Below are 24,585 nucleotides of genomic sequence, written 5' to 3' on the forward strand. Positions count from 1 at the left end.
TAGATTTCGTAATGCATAAAGTATTCTCATATTTCTAGAAGCCAATCTTTTAGTCAGAATTAACTGTAGATACTTCTTTTCCATTGTTTTGCCATAAGGTATTGAAAAAGGTGCGGTGCGTTTGAAAGAACTTTCATCATACACACCATTTTAATTTTCATTCCCTGTGGAACTTATTACCAATAATTTCTCATCACTTTTAGCACGCAAGAGTCGCTTATAAAACGTAAAGGTATCCGAAAGCTTTGGTCACAGATATGTCAAAATTCAAGGAGCAGATAAAAAGTAAAGAGAATGTAATTAATACCCCTTTGTCTGACGTTCAGAAACGAAGTTAGAAGCCGGATGCAACCTATCGCAGTCACATTCCATTCATGGACTTCGTACAATGTTTAATAAAGAAATGTGTAACTAAAATAATGACTTGCAGCTTTTACGTTACGTTACGGCTTTACGTTACTTCTGATACTTTCAAGTCATAATCACTATGTAGCTTATGTCTACGTAGATAGTTCCTTACCCTAGGCTAACAGAATCCTGAGCCAGAGCACCCAAAAAATTAGGTAATGGTAATGGATCTTTGGAATCGACATGCTACCCAAGAGTCTATAAGGCGATTACAAAGTTTCATGAAAAAGCAAATGGACTTTTATTTATGAAGCAACGAGAAATGTATTGCAAATTCGTGCTATGTACAGCATAAAAGCGTACTTGGCCACAAGTTGTCTTCTGATGTGCCCCTTCATACAGGAAGACAGTAATATATCCTTAAAATATGTGCTGCTGAATGAAGTAATCTTTTTTATTAACCTTCCTAGTGCCACTGGAGTCAATATGACCCCATAGGCGCATTGGAAACATACGTCTCCCTCCATTTCGAAACTATTATGATTTTCTCTCTGAGATGATGTTTCCTTCTTCTTTATATCTGCAACACATTAAAATTTATTCATAGTTTTTGCACTGAGTACCACTGAAATCAATATGATCCCAAGTTAAAGTGTTTGTTTTTGTTTCTTTAACGTAACATTTATGGGAATAGAATGATTAATACGATGCTGAATCGCTGTTGCGCGAAACACCTGCAACAATGAAAATATTATTTGCACTTATTATTGTACCCATTGTTAGGGTTTCTTGCAGTAGCTGTTGCTGCACCCTTCCTAGTAACACTGTGGTCAATATGACCCCATAAAGGTTGGAATATCGAAACTCACTTGTTTTGAACGCTACTTTTTTCAAAATATATCTGACTCAATTGTATCCAGAGAAGTTTTGTTCAGTTTTATATTTACAACACATTAAAATTTATTCATGGTTTTTTGCACTGAGTACCACTAGGATCAGCATGTCCCCAGTGTAAATTTATGCCGGCCGCTGTGGCCGAGCGGTTCTAGACGCTTCAGTCCGGAACCGCGCGACCGCTACGGTAGCAGGTTCGAATCCTGCCTTGGGCACGGATGTGTATGATGTCCTTAGGTTAGTTAGGTTTAAGTAGTTCTAGGTTCTAGGGAACTCATGACCTCAGATGTTAAGCCCCATAGGGCTCAGAGCCATTTTTTTTGTAAATTAATTTTTGTTTCTTGAACGTAATATTTACGAAAATAGAGTCATTACTATTACACTGAACAACGGTAACGTATGTTTTTATGTTAGTTCATTAAAATATTGCCAATATATCCAATGTAAATTACTTGGTGTCTATAGGACCCTAGTGGTATTCAGTTTGAGAAAAAAGTCCTAGTAGTAGAGGGCTTATACGAATTCCTTTGTTTTAATATTTAAGTTCACGTAGATTTCAAACATAACCGTGGACATCGAGTCACAAATGAGGAGAACATGGGCACCAGTTACTAGTCAATAATAATTATTTCTTTTCATGCTGGCTTTAATACTCAACCACACACTTTCGCTAGCTCTAGTATCTCCTGTTTCTACAGCTGTGTAGAACAATATGCTTCAGGAGCATATATAACATACTAACACAAACATCTTTATTACTGAACTGCTAAAATCGGTAAACAGTTCCAGCTGCAGGTTGTTTGTCTAACGGCTTCCAGGTGCTACAAAAATTTGATTTTCAGTATTTCATATGATTACTGACCAATTTAAAAAAATATAGAATGCTGTCATAATTCAGTCATTGGGAGGTATAAATATACGCTAAAGTAATAAACGTAGTAAGTTAGATACTGTGTAAAAGTCTTGATGCACTGCAACTCAATGCACAAATTGGACAGATTATAGTAATGCAATATTTGAGATTTAGAGCACTTAGCGACTTCCAGCAAACTTAAAGTGTAATCTCAAACCCATATGAAACATTTTATCGTTGACAACCTCCTCACCTCCACTAATGAAATGAAAAGCAGTTTATCGCTTACTGTATTTTCGCTGTTCGTGCAGTAAAACTTCAGCATTGCTTTTTTATTCACAACACATTTTCCTGTAGTATCATTACACAGTTTTTTAGCGAAATCAATAAGAAATAGTGAGAAAGCTGACACGAAGTATAGCATTTGCAGCCACTGGCAAGTGGTCGCAGTGTGGTGATATGTGGGTCAAAATAACAATTTTGCTACGGACGCTGGAAAGTTACCAGACTTTTCCAATTGAAGTAAACTAGCTCTATCAACCATACAAATATGATATGCATTGAGGAGCCAAAGAGACTGGTACAGGTGCCTAATACCGTGAAGGGCCCTCGCGAGCAAGCACAAGGGCCGCAACATGACGTGGGATGGACTAAACTAAAATCTGAGGTAGAGCTGCAGGAAATTGACATCATGAATCCTGCAGGGCTGTCCACAAATCCGTAAGGGTACGAGCGGGTGGAGATCTCTTCTGAATCCCAGATATGATCAATAATGTTCATGTCCGGGGAGTTTGGTAGTCAGCGGAAGTGTTTAAACCCAGAAGAGTGTTCCTCGAGTCACTCTGTAGCATGTCTGGACGTATGGGGTATCGCATTGTCCTGCTGGAATTCCCAAGTCGTCGGAAAGCACAAAGGACATGAATAGATGCAGGTGATCAGAAAGGATGCTTACGTACGTGTCACCTGTCAGAGTCGTGTCTAGATGTATCAGGGGTCCCACATCACTCCAACTGCACACGTCCCACACCATTACATAGCCTCCATCAGCTTCAACAGCTCCCTGCTAACACGCTGGGCCCGTGGATTCATACCCGTACACGTGCATCCGCTCGATACAATTTGAAAAGAGACTCGTCCGACGGGGCAACGTGTTTCCAGTCATCAGCAGTCCAATGTCGGTGTTGACGGACCCAGGCGAGACGTAAAGCTTTGTGTCGTGCAGTCATCAAGGGTACGTCTGTTGGCCTTCGGCTCCGAAAGCCTAAATTGATGATGTTTCTTTTAATCGTACACACGCTGACACTTGTTAATGACACAACATAGAAATCAGCAGCAATTTGCGGAAGGGTTGCACTTCCGTCACGTCGAACGATTCTCTTCAATCGTCATTGATCCTTTTTTGGCATGATCTTTTCTCGGCCGCAGCGATGGCAGAGATTTCATGTTTTAACGGATTCCTAATATTCACGGAACACACGTGAAATGTTCGTACGGGAAAATCCCCACTTCATCACTACCTCGAAGATGCTGCGTCTCATCACTCGTGCGTCGACTATAACACCACGAGTAAACTCACTTAAATCTTGATAACCTGCCATGGTAGCAGGAGAAACCGATCTAACAACTGCGCTAGACACTTGTTGTCGTATATAGGCGTTGCCGATCGCAGCGCCGATTCTGCCTGTTAACACATCTGTGTATTTGAATACGCATGCCTATACCAGTTTCTTTGGCACTTCAGTGTATATGCACACTACAGAATAGCCATCAATAATTTGTATAGTTACGTTGTTTCATAGGCTATCATGCCAGGTAAGGAAAGATTACGAATTTATACTTCAGATGTTTATGACATGAGTTGGGAATAATCGCAGATATCTTACACAGTCCACGACTGTCGCTGCATTTATCGTGTTTAAGAGAGTATGAGATTATATAAGCGTTCAGTTAAAAAGAACTTACTGTTATAATATATTTATTAATTGTACTGAAGTTCTTGTCCTTGTCTACCTCAAGTACACTGTCTCGATATTCAGAAATTTGTCCCGGAAGACCTGGTAAGCTAACAAAAACCGTTACGAATTAACTTCAGCGTCATCAAGTAATTTTATCTGCATTGTTTCGCTATTAATATTTATTTTGGGAATGAGAAACAAACACACAAAAAAGGAATGTGGGAGGTAGAGTGTCTGAGGCACACAGCAGTCTAAGTTTTGGAACAAATCTCGCAGAGTGACAACGCTGAGTTGAAGAAATCGGAATCCATTTAATAAGATCAGTTATATACTTTTTATTAAATTCTATTTATTATTGACACAACCACATTTTATGATACGATCATAACTGTTTTCGGCCTTTCTGAAGGCGGTCATTGTTAATCGACACCGGTTATGATTGTCTCATAAATAGTAATTTTGGCAATAATAAACAGAAACCTAAATTCGAATTGTCCCTGCAATGGTACAATGAGTTGCCTTAGCATAAATGTATCTTTACGCGAACTTTCTAGCGCATCCTTTTCGAAACACTTGCTTGGTTGTGATGGTTAGCTGTTCGACGATAAGGCGAAAATTTTGAAATACACAATTCTATCGATATTGAGAAAAGATGAAACATCAGTATGATGTTGAATAAAATGGGCCGTGCTTTCTTTTGTTGTGGAGGTACTTTGTCAGCCTACTGTGATGACTGTACTTCTGTCTTAATACCAATAAGTCCAGTACTCGTCTCCTTTGACGGTCCGTAATCGGTATTTCCAACGAGTTCCTTGCAAACGGTTACTCTACATTCGTTCTGCTCTTCAGTCATCAATTACGAAGAAACATTTCTTCTAATTGATGTTTGTTCAAAGAATCGCTTATAACATCATGATATGAACAGCTGGGATTACAACACATTCTGCAAGATCTGCGAAAGTTAGTGTTATACTATATCGTCGATGTTCTGAATCTGAATGCCTCAGATTTATATTGAAGTCCTTGCTGGTGGGGGTTTGTATTCAGTTTTTCCACAATGACTTTTCAACCGAGGGAACTATTTGTAACACTGCAGTAAACCTAAAGCATCTTCTCTTGATGTTTACATCAGAAGTTCGGACTTCAGTAGTTTCCGTAAATGTTTTCCACAATTACATGCAAAATTTCACGTTACGTCGCTGCTCCTGCAAATCAGACACTGAAAAATCGACGCAAATACTGTACAATTTTCCGTGACAAGCAGTAACTCTGAAATTAGATGATACAGTAACAATATGAAATAATAACTTTTCTCGGAATGTTGTGACACAAATAGTGCTACCAAGTTGGATCCTTTGGACTCTTTGTTACCTCATAAAAAATTGAGCTGAGTTTTAAAGACACCTATTAAAATTTACGTCGGTAAGAAGTGTCCTTTTATTTAAGTAATCTGATTTCAGCACATTGTGGAGTTCTTCCCTGCCCATAATTCACTGTCAAAGAGAACATGGCAGGGTGATTGTGGCCATCAAGGTCATTCTGCGTGTCATTGTTGTAGACTATTTGATTTCAAGATATCATTGATTCATTATCAGTATATTGCTCTTACAATATGTCTGATACTCATTGCTAACATCCATAAAATTTCGTATAGTTTTTTGAGTGTATAGCCACGATAATAACCTTTAGTGATTAATGTGGTTCCAAAGCATACATCAAAAACAGCAACAAGACAATTCAACACCGATCCTGCAGGCAGTAATGAAGTTGTAGTACACCAAAATGAGGACAGGTCTCCTTATGATCAAAAAAGTTATAGTTGTTTCAAGCTGTGAGTTACTGTTACCGTTTTCTGTTTACAAATTACTGAAAACACTCTGCTTGTTTAAAACGTAATATCAACCCAGTTCAACAGCTAATATCTACGCAACTGGTGTAGCATATTTGGCGTAAATGATTAAAAATCTGTATTCCAAATCTAATCTCGTCCCACATGTGTCAATAAAGAAGCAGCAGGAAAATACAAGGTAGTTGCGGGATATTGTGTTAATATTGTTTATCTACACATCTGTTCTCGATAGTCTTCGTCTGTTGTCAAGAGTCCTGCTATGGAGAGCACATACACAGTAATAACTTGCCTAGGCGTACTTGGTGCCAGCCAACTTTCAACAAACAGAGTTTGGATAAAAATACGAAAACAGCGAGAAATGCATGCTTCAAAGGCACACGCTGACCAGGCCTGAAGGTTTCTCTGTTGTATTTGACGACGTACGGTACATGTGCAAAGTCCCCAATATGTTGCAAGTGTCAGTGTTTTGTGCAGTTGTTTGTGTACATGTCGGAGCTAAGTGAACTGAACTAGGGCCGACTGTCAGTACTCGTATGGTGGGCGCGCTTCCGTAACCAAACGAGGCGAAGTGTTTGGTGTTTCAAGAGGCACAGTGTCGGAGACTTATAGCGTGTACAGGGAAAGCGGAAAACATCATTCACCAAGCAACAACGCGGACGAAAGTGTGTGCTGAATGATCGTGACGGACGCTCATTGAAGAGGACTGTGACGAAAAATAAGAAGGCGACCGCTGCAAAAGCCACTACAGAACTGAATATCGCACTCGTAAACCCTGTCACCACGAAAACAAAACGAAGGGAGCTCCACAAGCAGGTAATTATAGGGCGAGCTGGATTCCGAAACCTCCAATCAGTGCTGAAAATTCCCGTGACAGGAAAACGTGATGCCGAAGCCATAAAACGTGAGCTATGAAGCAATGGAACAAAGTCATTTGGGCGGATGTGCCTTAAATCATACTGTTTCCAACTTCTGGCAGAGGTTTTCGTCTCAAGAAACATGACGGTGTTTCGGTGATGATTTGGGCAGCCGTTCGTGGTATTGCACGGGCTCCATGGTTACTCTACAATGTCGTATTACTGTCAAGGATTATGTGACCATTCTGGATGATCAGGTTCATCCCATGGTACAGTGTTTATTCCCAAATGGTGGTGCTGTGTTCCAAGACGACAGGGCTTCTGTTCACACATGTCACATCGTCCAGGACTGCTTTTGTAGGTATGATGATGAACTGTTGCAATGTGTACTGCCGACCACAGTGACCATATTTCAATATTACTGCGCCTTTGCGGTTTGCTTTGGAGACAAGGAAGCCTGATCACTGTGCACCTCTATCATCACTATCTTCATTTCCCACTATTTTGCAAGAGGCTTGGTATAAGGTACCTTTGAAAAATGCACTGAAGAGTTAGAGAAACTGGCACATCTGCCCAACGTAGTGTAGGGCCCTAGCGAGCACGTTGAAGTGGCATGGACTCGACTAATGTCTGAAGCAGTGCTGGATGGAACTGACACTATGAATCCTACAGGGCTGTCCATAAATCCGAAAGAGTACAGGGGTGAGTGGTGGAGATCTCTTCCGAACAGCACGTTGCAAGGCACCCCAGATATGATCAATAATGTTCATGTCTGGGGAGTTTGGTGGGCAGCGGAAGTGTTTAAACTCTGAAGAGTGTTCCTGGAGCCCCTCTGTATAACTCCTGGATGTTTGGGGTGCTGCATTTTCCTGACAGAATTGCCCAAGTCCTTGGGAATTCACAATGGACATGAACGGATGCAACTGATCAAACAGGATGCTTGCGTACGTGTCGTATCTAGACGTATCAGGGGTCCCATATCACCGCAACTGCACACTCCCCACACCATTACAGAGCCTCCACCACTTGAACAGTCCCCTGCTGACATGCAGGGTTCATGGATTCATACGATTGTCTCCATACCCGTACACGTCCATCCAATCGATACAATTTGAAGGGAGACTCGTCCGACCAGGCAACATATGTCCAGTCGTCCAATGTCGGTGCTGACGGGCTCAATCGAGGCGTAAAGCTTTGTCGCGTGCAGTCATCAAGGATACACGAGAGGACCTTCGGCTCCGAAACCCCATGATGGTGATGTTTCGCTGAATGGTTCGCACGATGAGAATTATTGATGGCCCAGTATTGAAATCTGTAGCAATTTGCGGAATGGTTGCACTTCTGTCACGTTCAACAATTCTCTTCAGTCGTCGTTGGTCTCGTTCTTGTAGGATCTTTTTCCGGCCACTGTGATGTTGGAGATTTGATGTTTTACCTGGTTCCTGATATTCACCGTACACACGTGGAATGGTCGTACTGGAAAATCGCCACTTTATCGCTACCTCGGAAATAATGTATTCCATCGCTCGTGCGACGACTGCAACACCATGTTCAAACTCCCTAAAATCTTGATAACCTGCCATTGTAGCAACAGTATAGGCGTTGCGACTGCGGTGCCGTATTCTACTTGTTGACGTATCTCTATATTTGAATAAGCATGCCTATACCAGGTTCTTTGGCGCTTTAGTGTGTATAGGACCTGTACTCACCCATTCCGATAGGATTAGGAGCTTCACTGAATGCCATCGATTTTCCTACACCGTATTAGGCATAGTATGTGAAGTGTCTTTGGTATTTCCATGTTCTTGTCCACCGCTGTACTATATGCGTACACGGGAATGCAAGTTTTCTCCGTGAAATCTTTTCGCGTTTTCAGCCGAATCGTGGTGTCTTCTTGTCGCAACGTGTAATTGAATTTCCTACTTGGGACCTTCAGTCGAAGTCACTTCGCCTGAACGCAGCATGTCATTCTCAATGGAAAGAAGTCTTCCGAAGTAAGAGTGATTTCAGGTGTGCCGCAGGGGAGTGTCGTAGGACCGTTGCTATTCACAATATACATAAATGACCTTGTGGATGACATCGGATGTTCACTGGGGCTTTTTGTGGATGATGCTGCGATATATCTAGAGGTTTTAACAATGGAAAATTGTACTGAAATGCAGGAGGATCTGCAGCGAATTGACGCATGGTGCAGGGAATGGCAATTGAATCTCAATGTAGACAAGTGTAATGTGCTGCGAATACACAGAAAGTAAGATCCCTTATCATTTAGCTACAATATAGCAGGTCAGCAACTGGAAGCAGTTAATTCCATAAATTATCTGGGAGTACGCATTAGGAGTGATTTAAAATGGAATGATCGTATAAAGTTGACTGTCGGTAAAGCAGATGCCAGACTGAGTTTCATTGGAAGAATCCTAAGGAAATGCAATCCGAAAACAAAGGAAGTAGGTTACAGTACGCTTGTTCGCCCACTGCTTGAATACTGCCCAGCAGTGTGGGATCCTTACCAGTGGGTTGATACAAGAGATAGAGAAGATCCACCGGAGAGCAGCGCGCTTCGTTACAGGATCATTTAGAAACCGCGAAAGCGTTACGGAGATGACAGATAAACTTCAGTGGAAAAATCTACAGGAGAGACGCTCAGTAGCTCGGTAGGGGCTTTTGTTGGAGTTTCGAGAACATACCTTCACCGAGGAGTCAAGCAATATATTGGTCCCTCCTACGTATATCTCGCAAAGAGACCATGAGGATAAAATCAGAGAGATTTGAGCCCACACAGAGGCATACCGACAATCTTTCTTTCCACGAACAATACGAGGCTGGAATAGAAGGGAGAACCGATAGAGGTACTCAAAGTACCCTCCGCCACACACCGTCAGGTGGCTTGCGGAGTATTGATGTAGATGTAGATGCAGAATGCTAACTGACGAATATGTTTCATACGTTGAACAAGTTTCTACACTGCGGGCTACCCGTGAAAAGTCCCATTCCTCTGCATTCAAAGCGCCTGAGACAATTGGAGATTTGTAGCTGTGCGGAGCAGCACGTTTCTTGCTCGGAGTCCGCACAGTAAAAACAAACAGAGCGGGGATAATCCTGGCGGCCGGTGGAGAAGAAAAAGACAGAAGGGCGGCGACACGTGCCTCTGCGACAAGGTGGTCCGTCCACGTGTGGCCCCGCCACGCCGTCACGAGGCCGCGCTCCCACGACAATCGATGCGGATCGGGGCGGCGGAGCGCCGCCCGCAGATTGGCCGTTTGGCTCCTACACACGCGATCTGCCCTACTACTGCCCAAGCTGCGGGGCTCTCCGGCACAAAATTCATCACCTACAACACAGTTGTACACTGTCAGTGCTTCAGAGGCGCGGAGCGCAGCGACTGCTTCATGTGTCGACAGGTTTCACACAATTCGGTTGCTATGCACTGGGGATGGTGGTTATCTGTGCAACAACGGGTTTTCGATTACATAGGTTCTTTCCCGCACCAGTTTAACCTGAGTGTTAAAGCCGCTCTACATAACCAGGTTAAGAAATAGCCGATTTTCTGTTTTCATTCCTGTTATTTCCCCTAATAAACGTAGAAATCTAATAAAGAGGGAAAAATTTTGACTTTTTGCTTTCAGGATGTATATAAATGAAATATTTAAAGAAACGGGCAAATAAAAGAAAACTTAGTCCGTTCACTGTTCGCTGCTTTTTTCGGAGGGGACAATTGTTTGAATAGCACAAACAATAACCAGTATTCTCCTATTGATACTAATTTTTGAAACTCTATTCTAAAAACATGTTGCAATCGGGAATCATACCATTGTTTCAGCATTACGAAGAGTCAATTCTAAAGTGTGAAAACTGAGGTTGAAGAACCCAGGTTTTCGTGTTAATATGTACGTTTTTAAGGTCTACAAACACATTCAGGCATATTATGAAGACAAGGGCAGCACATCAACAACAGTCAGTTTCTATTTTATACTGGGAATCAATTGTTGTTAAGCTTTTCATTTAGTACTGTTAGCGAATTTCCTTTTTATCTCGTTTTTTAATGTAAATGGGAGACACACTTATACTCTTTTGAAGTAAATGAAACACTGTACTTCATTGTTATGTCACTTTCTAAAAATATTTCCGGACTAGGGTTGGTGCCATCCTGCAATACAACGGATGTCTGGTGATGACACTGAGAAACTACCGTATAGACCACGTTGAGGGAAGTCTACCACATTACAAGTATACACGAACTTTATGTCACGGAAATGGCAACAGGCACATTATTGTCTCATTATTTCTGTACCAATTCTTATGCCATATGTTTGCTGCTCGGCAGCGCTAATAACTTTTCCTAGTTTCTATAACAACGCAATATTTCAAACCAAAGCTAATTTTACAAAAAAAGTTACTCCTTTACAACAAAAGATTTATGTAAAAACTGAAAATTTTGGCACTGCTGCTACGGCTAACTGATATTTCGATTTTATTACTCGGTTATGAGTAAAAAATAAAAAAATACCATTATAACGGAGACCAAACAGATGGCGAAAAACATCGGTTATTCAGAACTAAAATACTAGTATTGGGTTTAACCTGTCGGTTTTACCCGTCCGCACAACTATACCTTCCGTTATTCACTCCGTAAAATTTCTTTTCTCTCCATTTCGATTCAATACATCCACTTTGGTTATCTCAACACTTTTCCGTTGCACTATATTACAAAAGCTTCTATTCTCCTCGTTTTTTAATCGATATTTAATTGCGCTAAATACAAAATTCTACCTGAAGGCTATCCCTTTCTTTTCTTTTGCTCTTCGTGTAATTTCTAATATTGGGAACACATGAATCAAAGTTCTTACATATTTTGCATATTTCCCTTGAATAATACTGTGTGGAATAGTTTTCTGGGGTAACACATCACTTAGAAAGGAAGTATTGATTGCACAAAAGCGACAAGTAAGAATATCTACATCTACACTTATACTCTGCAAATCACACTTAAGTGCCTGGCAGACGGTTCATCGAACAACCTTCACAATAATTCTCTATTATTCTAATCTCGTACAGCGCGCGGAAAAACGAAACCTGTATCTTTCTGTGCGAGCTCTGATTTCCTTTATTTTATTGGTCAGTGTCAACGGAATATTTTCCTTTTGGGAGCAGAAAGTTAGTGGTTGAAATTTCATGAGAAGTTTCTGCCGCAACGAATAACGCCTTTGTATTAATGACGTCCTCCCCAAATCCAATATCATGTCAGTGACACTTGCTTCCCTATTTCGCGATAATACAAAACAAGAGGACGGAGGAGCGTAGTGCAGGCAGTCTCCATACTAGATCTATTACATTTTCTAAGTGTCCTGCCAATAAAGCGCACTATTTGGTTAGCCTTCTCCATAATATTTTCTATGTGTTTCATCCAATTTAAGTTACTCGTTTTGTAATTCCTAGGTATTTAGTTGATTTTACGGCCTTCAGATTTGACAGATTTATCGTATAACCGAAGTTTAACAGATTCATTTTAGCACTCACGTGGATGACCTCACACTTTTCATTATTGAGGGTCAATTGCCAGTTTTTGCACCACTCAGATATCTTTTGCAAGTCTTTTGCAATTTTCTTTGCTCGTCTTATGACTACTAGATGATAAACGATCATCATCTGCAAACAACCTAAGACGGCAGCTCAGACTGTCTCCTAAATCGTTTATATAGATAAGGAGCGGCAAAGGGCCTATAACACTACCTTGTTGAACGTCAGAACTCACTCCTGTATTACTTGATGACTTTCCGTCAGTTTTTACGAACTGTGACCTCTCTGACAGGAAATCACGAATCCAGTCACATAACTGAGACGATATTCCATAAGAACGAAATTTTACTAAAAGTCGCTTGTCTGGTACAATGTCAAAAGCCTTCCGGAAATCCAGAAATACAGAATCAATCGGAAATCCCATGTCAATAGCACTCAACACTTCGTGTGAGTAAAGAGCTAATTGTATTTCACAAGGCCCATGTTCTCTAAATCCGCGATGAGAGTGTGTCAATTGACTGTTCTCTTCGAGGTTATTTATAATATTCAAACACAGAATATGTTCCAAAATCCTGTTGCATATGGACATTAATGATATGGACCTGTAATTCAGTGGACTGCTCTTACTACGCTTCTTGAATATTGATGTGACCTGTGCCTATTTCCAATATTTGGGTAGGGATGTTTCGTCGAGCGAACGGTTGTATATGAGTGTTAAGTATGGAGCTATTGCATCAACATGCTCTGAAAGGAACCTAACTGCCATACAGTCTAGACCGAACGACTTTCTTTTCTTAAGTGATGTAAATTGCCTCACTACTCCGAGGATATCTACTTCTAAGTTACTCATCTTGGCAATTGTTCTTGATTCGAATTGTGGTATATATACTTCGTCTTCTTTGGTGATGGAATTTCGTAAAGCTGTGTTTAGTACCTCTGATTTGGCAGCACTGTCATCTACAGTATTTCCATTACTATCGCGCAGAGAGGGCGTTGATTGTGTCTTGCCGTTAGCATACTTTACATACGACCAGAATCTCTTCAGATTTTCTGCCAGGTTTGGAGTCAAAGTTTCGTTGTGGAAAACATTAAAGCATCTTGTATTGCAGTCCGCGCTAAATTTCGAGCTGATTTAAAAGATCGCCATCCTTGGCGGTATTGCTTCTGTTTGAATTTATCACGCTTTCTTCGTTGTTTTGGCAACGGTGTTCTGATCCGTTTTGTATACCAAGGAGTATCAGACCCGCCGTTTGTTAATCTATTTGGTATAAATACCTCGATTGCTGCCGACACTATTTGTATGGATTCAAGACACACTTGCATTGTTAATATGAAAGGAGTGGATATTGGAAGGAGTGGCAGTCATCTTATACGCAAAATAAGGAGTTAGGAATTGAAACTGCACCTGCACAACAGATTGAGGGTAAATATAAAATAAAGAATAGGCACGTTTTAAGTGTCGTTGTATGAGTAGGTCTGAAAATTGTATGTTCATTGATATTTGAACCAAACATGTGTACTTATCGGTAAAACAGACTCGTTCCGTATAATAATAACAATAATAATAATAATTAGTGTTCCACATGTAACTACCTGACTACTGTTCCATACTCTGACCTGTAAAACGCCAGATTTGTCTTTCCTAATGATAACATCTGCCTCAGTAGAGGAGACCTATGGCGGCTATTTTAACTGCAATAAATTACTTGAGACGATAACACCAGCGTTACATCACAAAACAGAGCTATATGTCCTCTGGAAATGTAGCGTCTGCTGTTTCCCCGTTCTTTCCCTCTCCACTGATATCTCTCCACTGATAACACTCTTTTTGGTGTCACCGCCAGACACCACACTTGCTAGGTGGTAGCCTTTTAAATCGGCCGCGGTCCGCTAGTATACGACGGACCCGCGTGTCGCCACTGTCAGTAATTGCAGACCGAGCGCCGCCACACGGCAGGTCTAGAGAGACTTCCTAGGACTCGCCCCAGTTGTACAGCCGACGTTCATAGCAATGGTTCACTGATCGATACGCTCTCATTTGCCGAGACGATAGTTAGCATAGCCTTCAGCTACATTTGCTACGACCTAGCAAGGCGCCGTATTCAATTGATAATTAATATTATGAAGCATGTACCGTAACGAGAGATGTTCTACAAATGTGGATTAAAGTTAAGTATTACAGCAACTGCGTCCATTTTCTAAGTTCTCATTTCCTTTTAACTGTTCCAGACCTCACGCCAATCTGCGTGAGCTTAACGCGTGCCTTTCGGCTTCCTCTCATTGTGTCTAGGCTGTCTTGTCTAGACACAACACTCTTAATGGTTTGGAGTGTCTTGGAGTTTAAATTGTAGTCATGTAACAACAGTATAACCAGGCGTCAGCAAGAGGAAGCAATAAGAGGCAGGTGGAATGCAGAGCTTTTATTCATGTGCTGAATTCAATTCTGCCATACGGTATGGTTTTTGTGCCACTCATTTAGTTTAGTTGTTCAAGCATGACATATCTCGAAACCGACCAATTCATGTATGAGAAAAAATGTTATTCTAAAGTCTTGCTCCCACACCTGCAAAAATCGCTGTGGGCGCTCAAGTGTATACTACACGTACGTTGGACGAATTTCCAATTGTGTAACAATACCTGGTGGCTGCGTACACGGGTCACTGACTAATCACCAAGCATGTTTATTTACTTGAAGTTAAATGAGAAAAAGAATATGTCGAAATTTTAAAACGCTTCGTCACACTGACAGCCAGAAGGGAGTTGCTATACTTAACGTGACTAAGATTGTTTGTTTGTCCAGTTCACCTGAGGTGATATTTCACTCTGAGTTTTTTTATTTATATTTTGGGAGAGTGAAGCGTTATTAAATAAGTGTGCTAATTTAATCGTGTTAACTTTACATGACATAAATGTATCTTTTATATCATCCATTCCATATCAAGGATAGGGTTACCATTTAACTAAGCAAGAAATAGTCTGTTTCTAGTGGCCTTTTAAATGCATTAAAAGTGAGGGTAATGCTTCAGAAAAAAACACTTTCAGAACAAAAATATGACTTTAATGTAATTTAATGGATAGAGTAATGTTCGCAAACGAACGGAAAATGTTTCACTACTCACTTAATTACAGGAATGGAATTAGCCTGCTCACAGGGCCTATTGTGTGGGGAAAGGTGGAGGCCATAAAGAATTCATCTTATAGTTTGTCATGCCTAAATATATAATTTTGTTTTCGATTCATTTTCATTTTGGTAACAGTTCCAAAAGGCTGCTGATCCTTTCCCTGATATGCCATACTTACAAATTATGCCTTGTAACACGCAGTTTTGGGGTATTTTCAAATTATATTCATCCTGAAAACATAAAAAATGTAACATGATGAAGGAAACTGAAAACTCGAATTCGACGAAATCACGTTATCCAGTATGGCAGACCTGTTTATTTGCCTAAAGCCAATAGCAATATAGCTTGTTGAACGGAGCGTGCTGACAGCATACGCAGCTCACGTTACGACCTGACCACGTCCTTTGTTGGAAATGACCCAAGGAAACAACAAGGTTTCGTGAAAGCGCGTTACTGCTATGTTCATGTTCACTTCTGCTACTTATTTGTAGCTATAAACATGAAATGAAATAAAATTAATGTCTCAGCTCGAAGTCAAGCAGTTCACTGCGCAAAGGCTAGTGTCAACTCGTGTAGATTGGCAAGCACGGTGACAAGCGTCACGGAAACTTCCGAACTCTGTCGACGAATTCTGGCAACACCAGGGAGCCTTGCCTCAAGGGAAATTGAACAAGCCGTACACTAAGATTGCGTTACGAGAAGGCAGTGGCCCTTAGCATACAAAGTAAGAAATTACAAGAACTTCATGCAAACATTTATGTATGCTGCTGGTCTTGTGCTTGAATCGCCGCTACGTGAGTGTGGAAGGAAAGGGAGTGATATGTTCCAGGTCCAAAACTTTTCACTTGGACAGGGAAGTTTTCGATTTAAAATAATGGCGAGTTACGTGAAAACATCGGTACAGCAATCACTCTTTTTCATTTACGCCCAAGAAACCTCATATTAAGCGTATAAGTCACATAACTCGCCGTACCCCAATCACACACTTCCGTTACCAGAAGGAGCTAACCAATCACTGAAACAAATATTCTACGATTGCCATACTAATACAGTCAATGTTAATAGTTATCTTGTTGCAACGACTAAAAAAATGTGCCGATGTGTTTATCGAATCCTCTGGAGTATTACTAAAGTCTGTCTCTGACATTTTAAAACATTTCATTCTACGTAATTTCTCGCTTTTCAGATTACACATCAGAGAACACGATTCTACAAAATCACTTTAGCCTACTTTCGTTCTTTCCCTTTAACACACGGTACTTATGATTATTTTAGGCCTGCAATGCCACAGCTTTTCGAAACCGAACATTTCACTTGTTTATTGCCTCTTTTTAGGAACTGTCATGGGGCCAACGACTCAGAAAAGACCTTCGCAACCATCAGTTAAATAATTTTTTCAAACTAAAGTACCAAAACTGGAATAACCTAACGATGACCTTAAAGAAGGTGGTGGGGATATGTTAGAAACAAAGAGAGGTAGCTCTCGTTTCACTTCTTGTTCTCAGTCTGATGTAGTCAGTTCAGAAGACAGGTGCGACTGTGTTGACGTTTCTTCATTTTCAATGCCATTTGCTAAAAATTACATTTCTTCCTTTTCTCAGGAAAGTTAGCGTTGCTGACCGATTTGATATATTAAGTAATATATGGGTAATATATGTTATTGGAAGAAAGCATTTAAAGTGGATGTGAAATAACATGCAGTTTACAGGCACTAAATGCTCGCAACTAACAGAGTGATATACATAAAACATTAGAGATGTGCAAACTCCATCTTTGGGAGCCAGTTCACTCGTGATCTTCCCATTTTGGTAACCGTTCATTATTACTCTTTCACCATTCTTTTTTCAACTACTTGTGTGACATACAGATTTCAGATAAATTTCACGAAAAAATATCAAAGATGCCCAAGTATTAGTTCTATGTGGTAAGTTCATATTATCTTTCGTAGACAGAGTGTTTACTTCTAATGCCGTAGCTGACTGTTCTCAGAACGCGTCACTTCAGTTGGGTGATGTTACGGACTACTAACTGCAAGCAATGCAGAGAGAACCCAGGACAAGCTGACCGTAGGTACGGATTATGGAACATGTTTGCGAGCCAGAGCAGACAAACCGACTTTTCATACACTTTCAAGGGAAGCTCGTAGTTGTACAAGTGCAAGTCGTGGTACACAGTTTATTTACGAGAAAACTGTGTGTATATTTGTGTGGGCATTTCTGGCACGAAATAACTGGAAGCAATCTATATTCTGTTCAACCAACATTAATCATTTTCTTTTACAATTTGTGGGTATGTAAATTAACTACGCACCAAAGTGTCTTTCTACGTGGGAAGTGAAGATTTATTTAGAAAATTAACGGCTTCCGACACCAGAATGTGATAAACTGCATACAAAAATTGGAAGGTCTGTTTTAGCAACGGCGCAACTACATAAATAGTCTCTGAGATCGTCTGAACTTAACAACTGGGAAGAAACAAGACATTTTTCCTAATATTGGCGACATACCACACGTCATTGCTTTGAACATCTTCACAATCGAAAAAGGTAACCAGTTTTTGATCAGTCGTTCCAGGCTTATGGTTACTGCCACTGCATTTTTTATTATTAGATCAATACTTTTATATCTCCAGCTATAACTAAATTCAATTACTTTTCTACAATAGGAAAAAGGCTTGTAGAAGAATAATAGCAATACCAAACGGTAGTAGTTATGATACCCTTTTTACTATAAACAAACAAAATCAGATTCAGGAAATTAATATGTGGAAAATGTTTAGATAAAAGAATAATATATTTAGTTCTCACCATCTGTAAGTGGTAAGAATTAAATCTCGAGCCTAATTAACAAAATATAGGTAACTGATCGTTTAGCATTGTTAGAATGCTTATTTCTGCAATTTCATTATTAATGTGATTTTTATGTGTTTAGAAAATGTCTTAAACTTGTTCTAGCAAAGTAGGGAATATTATAGACTGTTTGATAATGTTGCTAAAATATTTCATATTATAAATTATGTTTTGCATTATTGTAACCAGTAGTACATTGTAGGAAGAGTATAATACTCAGCCTCGAGTATTGTTAGGGCAGATGAGTGTTGGACCCACTAGAGGACAGATCTGTGGGTACAGTTGAGATAAGTTCTTGGTGCATGATTTAGGTTTGGATTTACAATAGAGCGGCTCGTGAATTGGACATTGTCTAAAACAGCATATTAGAACAGTGCAGTGACGGATTATTTCACAGTGTTAAACAGTTTGATTTAATATCGCAAAAGGCAGAATAATATGTGACTCTATATTCGTCCTTTATTGAGTATTAGTGTTGAACAATGAAATGGACCTTACATACGCATTTCTATCAAATTACTGCATCTGGACGCTTTAATATCGTCAGTGTAGTATGTGCTACCATCGGTTAGCTATAGTAGTAACAACGAGGCTTATTACACCGAAGAATGATCATGAGCTCATAAGATACAGATTTTCAAGTGAATTAATCTACGTACTTCAGTTGTGGCCTACATCATTGTAGTGAAATCCATTATGGTATCCCGTATTTATTGAACAAGCACATTTTAGCTCATGTATGCAGTCGTCGAGGGACACCGAAGGCAGGATATTTACAGGTATTTTAACATTTTTTAGCTACTCACTAACCGGTGGGACGTTACAAGCCGTTGATAAGATTTCCCAAGGTATATGCTTGAAATCAATCTACAGTTACTTGTGAAAGAGAAGTCCTGAGCGAGCACAAGCAACCATTAATAGACAAGGGTGAATCGAGCATGAAAATAAACAAATCAGTAAGTAGCGTAATACAGTACTTAAAAGAAAAAATTTACACACAGATGTATTTAAAAAAAAAAAAAAAAAAAAAAAAAATCCTCTACTAGTTCAATGCTGATAATTTTATACATGTTTCTTCATTTTAACTTATTATGGAAAAGTTGTCCATGATACTTGCAGTGAATGGGTTTCCTGGTCACTAGTTTCTGTCGCAATGGAATAAAATACAATCCCTTTTAAAGGCGTGTGGTAAAATATCTCTTGTACTTACCTTGCAGGCATAAGATACGCTCGAAGAAGAAGGAAAAGTTGAACGACGCACCACAAAGAAATTATCCGAATGGGACGGAAATCGATAAATTTACACGTACAGACAAACAAATGATTACAATTTCAAAGAAATTGGATGATTTATTGAAGAGAAAGCGCTTCACAAGTTGAGCAAGTCAGTAACCCGTTGATCCTTTTCTGGCCCTTAAGCAAGCAGTTATTCGGCTTGTCATTAATTGATAGAGTTGCTGTACGCCCTGAGGGATATCGAGCAATATTCTGTACAGTTGGCACATTAGATCGTCAAAATACCGAGATCGTTCGAGGGCCCTGCCAATAAAGCTCCAAACGTCTAAATGTGTCTTAATTTGTGGCGTATCATGTATAAAGGGCTGGCTGAACGAATCACATTCGATCCCAAAAATAAAAATTTTAAGCGAAAAAACGATATTCAGAGGTAAGAGAGTACCTTCTTTCTTAAATAATGAAGCGAAAAGTTGACGGTACTATTTTCAGAATGAATAGCTAGACTGAGTGAATTTTTTTTACACTTCCGCAATGTGCAACTAAATGTTTTGGAAACAGTCTTTTGGCCGCAAGTAACATAATGGCGACAGTCTTCTCTCTTCACTGGATAAACGAATACGCTAAAAATCTCAATTACGAAGTATATGCAGTGACATCACACAGCTTTAGCACCTTTATTTTAGTTTAAAATATAAATAAAATAGCGGTTTGTTGTGACGAGGAGCACAAAGAGTGACAGTGTTTATTGCATTTAGTGCCGTCGAGATTTTGTAGATGCGCAGACTTTGAGTTTGAAAATGAGAAAACCTTCGACGAACTTCTTACCCCACAGCTAAGAAACACTTTTGCCGTAAAACGTAGCAGGTCGCTGTTGACTGTGAAGGTTTTTCTCTGTGCTCTGACACGGGCTTCCCTGCTCACTTTCACGATGAATTTTCGGAAGAGCTGTACCAGCTGGCGATACGAGATGCGCGGCGAAAACCTTACATCTTACTCTCAACTCTTTGAACTTTAATTGGGAGGGTTTAATGAAGGCGAATACAAACTTTTCTGACTAGTTCGTTAAAGGAAACCTGCTTGAATGTAAATCCGTAAAGTACATTTAACAGTCTGTAGCCTCCGGGCGAATCGCTTCACTTTGGTGACGAGTAAAAGTTAACCAATGTCTTTGTTGTCGAATAATGGCTTGACAACTTTTAAGTCCCCGTAAGACCGGCAGTTGGGCTCGTTATAACTGTTTCTTAATTAGGCTGTGCTTCTCTTTTCACAGATACACTCTGTTAACATCGATTTATTTAATACCCGATTCCGGCTCCCCATTTATGTCTCTCGTTAGCGTTACGAGTCTATCGCGCCATTGTTTCGCTGCGAATCGTCTGCAGACTTGGATAAGTAGGACTGCCCAGTTGCTCAGAGCTGAAGGAACTAGAGCTATTTGTTCTGCCAATCAGGAAACGGAAGATGTTGTATACAGTGATACCACCTGTTTGCAGATGAAAGATCTCAGGTATGGGCGGAATGTATTTCCACTATCATGTTACAGTTATCTAGGAGAGTAGGAGGAAATGTAGTAGTACGCTGGTGTGCAAAACATAAGCATGAAAGTAACTTGCGCATGATTTGTCACCACCAAGTAACATAGCACAATCAGACTTGGACCATAGATAGAAAGAACTGCTGTAATATAGTACAGAAGGTGACTGAAAGAAATTGGCGATGAGACCAACAGAAATTTCAGTTTGTTGTGGTGTGTGTGTGTGTGGGGGGGGGGGGGCATAATGTTGCATGGGCGTATTGACCTTCAGTGTAGTACACGTCACTGCCATTGTGATACTCGTTTATCACTTGTGTCGTAACAATGCAAGACCACATCGACGAGCGCAGGAGGAGAAGCTGTTGGAACGAGAGGTTATTCGGCGAATGGACTGGCCTGCCCATTTTCCCGACTTAAATCCCATCGAGTGCGTGTGATATGCGTTGGAGAGACGTATTGTAGCACGTCCACGTGCAGCAATGGAACGCCGTATCACTCATTGCCAAGCTTGAAACCAGCATGGGAGCACGTTTCAGAGCGCGCATATCTTTCGCACACCCTATTAATGACCATGTCTAGCAATTTGTAATGTCTGGGAGGAGAATCAAAAATCGCGATGACCTCAGCGTAATTATTGTCTTTGAATAAAAGTGTCTTTGCTGGTCGTCTCATTGCGTGTTTCTTACAGTTACCTTGTGTACAGTACTGTAGCAATTCTTCCTATAATGCGGGTTTCATCGAGCTATATTTTGACAGTGACAAATCAGCCGGGAGCTACTTCCATCCTTACGTTTTGCACACCAGTTTACTATGCAGGGTTCCAGGGCCTGGAAGTTCCATCTGAATAAAGTGTGACATTGCGTCAGATAATGTAGTAGACTCAATATTCAGCACTGAACCGTCCAGTTCCATACTTTTTTGTATCCCCCTTGTAATTTTCTTTAAATTTTTATTGAATGAATGCGTGAATGAGGAATGGATACAAAACTCGAGTTATCGCGTAGCGTGTTGTAACTGCAGATGGTGTGCTTACTCTGTGTTTTTGTTAGCAAAACTTTTTATACGACTTAATTGGGCAATGCAACTCCCAATACCAATAAAGAAATACAGTCACTCCAAAATACATTTAGCCCATTAGGCACTGAATCCTCTAACATTGGTCCCTGTGCAAAAAACAAATAAATTAAAATGTCTTACCTCTAAAGCAGCAACGGTGGTACTCGATATAATCTGGTCTCTCATAAAAGAAATATAAATATGCTAGCTACACGTTCATCGGTGTGCAATGCTGGCCGTAATACTTTGAAGTGCAAATTAAATTCTTTTGACTGATGAATGAAAACATTTACGGAATATCCAAAGTCTTTGAAAAACATGTGACCTGGACAGGGAGGCGGTTCTGATTGTGCTGAATTACTAACTCTGATTTTTTTATGAAATTATATTTCAAGTTAAGTTTGGCTTTTAAAAACAGCTGACAATTGAAATAACATTTCTCAGAAAATAGCATCACATTTACCAACTGATCTACAAACAATGCGATTTATACAGCAAGTGTTATCTAACCTCACTAAACAAGCATAAATACAAATCACCAAATTATATACACCTGTGTTAACAAACCTTAGAAACATTACAAAAGGGAAATGTCTAACTACCCTTTTCATCAAACCAGTTTACGTACATTCTGGGGCTACCCGACAATTACGAAGTATCCCCCGATTCATCTATACTAACGCTCTGGCAAAACGAGAGTCAATAATATTTAACATATTTACCTTGTTAGCGAGAAGATTTCTGTTCTCGTAATTCCTACATTAATCTAGCACTTGGTGGCTTCATAGAGCACATTACAAAAACTGCCTACTCCATCCTCTTTCGCTCACAGACTACCCAATACTGTGCGCCAAGAGCTTCTTACTCCAACACTACTGTCTCAGACCAGAAGCAGTATCTTTGGTTCTGCAGTCGCGCACAGTCAGCGATCCGCTTTATAAAGCCTATCAGAGACATACATCGTTTGTAATATTATAGTTTCATCTTAGTTTACAGGCCGGCCGCTGTGGTCTAGCGGTTCTAGGCGCTCAGTCCGGAGCCGCGTGACTGCTACGGTCGCAGGTTCGAATCCTGCCTCGGGCATGGATGTGTGTGATGTCCTTAGGTTAGTTAGGTTTAAGTAGTTCTAAGTTCTAGGGGACTGATGACCATAGATGTTAAGTCCCATAGTGCTCAGAGCCATTTGAACCATTTTGAACTTAGTTTACATTAGTATTATTATCATATTGGTGTGCCACATACAAGTGTACCCTAGTGGACTCTTTTCACCCTTTAATTTGAAACGTAGGTTATTAAAATATTAATTCGAACTGGTATTGGGTGATGGTAGAAGGACAACTGGAAAAAATCCTTTTATTAACGATTACAGGAAAAATTGGTTCCGCGTAATCGACAAAGAACTTCGGAGGCGCCATCCAACTTCCGGGGAGTGCAGTACCCGGAAAACTGATCGTGGCGCGGAATGGTGGAACGAAAGGCACCATATCTGCAGTCCGCAGTCAGTATTAGGGTTGTATCAGTTTTACACGGACGTGTCTGTAGTTGTACCCCGCTAGGCCTACTTGGAATTAACATTCGTATTTTATAAGACCGTTAGGTAGTTTAATTGCTCGAGGGGCAATGTCTGTAATCTCATTTCAAGAATATTTTGTTTTCAAGGACATTTTGCTCTCAAAGGACTGTAGCTTCTGTACAAAGCGAACAGAATTGGGACTATTCTGATCTTGAAACTTCCTGGCAGATTAAAACTGTGTGCCCGACCGAGACTCGAACTCGGGACCTTTGCCTTTCGCGGGCAAGTGCTCTACCAACTGAGCTACCGAAGCACGACTCACGCCCGGTACCCACAGCTTTACTTCTGCCAGTACCTCGTCTCCTACCTTCCAAACTTTACAGAAGCTCTCCTGCGAACCTTGCAGAACTAGCACTCCTGAAAGTAAGGATGCTGCGGAGACATGGCTTAGCCACAGCCTGGGGGATGTTTCCAGAATGAGATTTTCACTCTGCAGCGAAGTGTGCGCTGATATGAGACTTCCTGGCAGATTAAAACTGTGTGCCCGACCGAGACTCGAGCTCGGGAACTTTGCCCTTCGCGGGCAAGTGCTCTACCAACTGAGCTATCGAAGCACGACTCACGCCCGGTACCCACAGCTTTACTTCTGCCAGTACCTCGTCTCCTACCTTCCAAACTTTACAGAAGTTCTCCTGCGAACCTTGCAGAACTAACACTCCTGAAAGAAAGGATACTGCGGAGACATGGCTTAGCCACAGCCTGGGGGATGTTTCCAGAATGAGATTTTCACTCTGCAGCGGAGTGTGCGCTGATATGAAACTTCCTGGCAGATTAAAACTGTGTGCCCGACCGAGACTCGAACTCGGGACCTTTGCCTTTCGCGGGCAAGTGCTCTACCAGGTTCTGCAAGGTTCGCAGGAGACCTTCTGTAAAGTTTGGAAGTTAGGAGACGAGGTACTGGCAGAAGTAAAGCTGTGGGTACCGTGCATGAGTCGTGCTTCGGTAG

Source organism: Schistocerca piceifrons, chromosome 2 (assembly GCF_021461385.2).
Source record: "Schistocerca piceifrons isolate TAMUIC-IGC-003096 chromosome 2, iqSchPice1.1, whole genome shotgun sequence".
Lineage (NCBI taxonomy): Eukaryota > Metazoa > Arthropoda > Insecta > Orthoptera > Acrididae > Schistocerca > Schistocerca piceifrons.